The sequence below is a fragment of the Macrotis lagotis genome, chromosome X (assembly GCF_037893015.1).
Source record: "Macrotis lagotis isolate mMagLag1 chromosome X, bilby.v1.9.chrom.fasta, whole genome shotgun sequence".
NCBI classification, from domain to species: domain Eukaryota; kingdom Metazoa; phylum Chordata; class Mammalia; order Peramelemorphia; family Peramelidae; genus Macrotis; species Macrotis lagotis.
Window position 1 is genome coordinate 473,138,885 of NC_133666.1, and position 1,341 is coordinate 473,140,225.

The following is a 1,341-nucleotide window of genomic DNA, read 5'->3' on the forward strand; positions in this document are numbered from 1 at the left end:
GTGAAAATCTCCATAGTTATATTTTAAGCTACTATGCCTATATAGCTTCAGTGGATTCAGATGTGACTCCAGAATTCATTATTTCTGCTTTATTTATCTATTCAACCTTTAATGAAATATGGAATTTCAAATTTTCCTGATGAAAAAAATCAAAGCAGCAGAGACACTTCAAAGTACAAACAGAGAAATGAAGAGAAACATAAAAAGTTAATCTTGAATAAACAACTATAAGGGAACAAAGAAAGGCAAACTGTTGGCTTCAAATATGGAGAAATGATAAATGTGTCATTTTTATTCCCTATTGACATCAGGGTTCATAAAGGGTATTCAATTAAACAAGGCCTAGAATGTTTATTATTTCTTTATGACCCCAGAAAATTTATGAAAAGAGGGAAGAAAGAGTTGAAGGAAAAAGAAGGTTAGGGGAAAATTATCGAGCATAATGAGGGCACACAAGTAGACATCAAACAAAGAGAAGAGGATACAGAGAGAGTGATTGATTTAAAACAAAATGTATCTCATTAACCATGTGTGAAAAAAATCTCCCTCCCTTGCAAAAATGGGAAAGTAAGGAAAAAAATACATTCCTTTTATAAGCATGTATAATCTGATAAAACAAAATTTCCCATTGACCATATCTAAAAATAAGTGTGTCTCATTCTATTCTGTCACCTTTCTGTTGGGTAGTGGTTATCATGTTTCATAATGGGTCTTTAGGGATTATATTTAGAAATTATTTTGATCAGTTTCCAAGATTTCTTTTTTTTTCTCTTAATCATCTTTTTTCTTCTAATATTTTATTTTTAGATTTTTTTTTGCAAGGTAAATGGGGTTAAGTAGCTTGCCCAAGGCCACACAGCTAGGTATTATTAAGTGTCTGAGGCTGTATTTGAACTCAAGTACTCCTGATTCCAGGGCCGGCTCTCTATCCACTGCGCCACCTAGCCACCCCTAATATTTTGTTTTGATCAGCTAAAATCTCACTTCTCTTACTTCAACTCCAACCTTTCCCTTCTATTTAGAATACCAGAAAAACCAAATTCATTGCCTACCTAATTCAAAACAAATTTCTAAGTTTGTCATGTCAAAAAAAATCCTTTTGGATTAATAATAATTATAAACATGATTCCAAAGTTATCTAACTGTACAACTGATATTGTGCCCCTCACATTGATCTCATTAATATAGTACTTTTTGGGAGGAGATTAACAACCACCTGTATTAGGTGATGTAAGATTGTCCAGAGTGTACTTTAAAGTACTTCAAAGTACTGTTTTTAACTTTTTTTCATACTTGCAAGAAAGAGAAGATCAAGGACATCTTTCTTAATCTTAGAAAGTT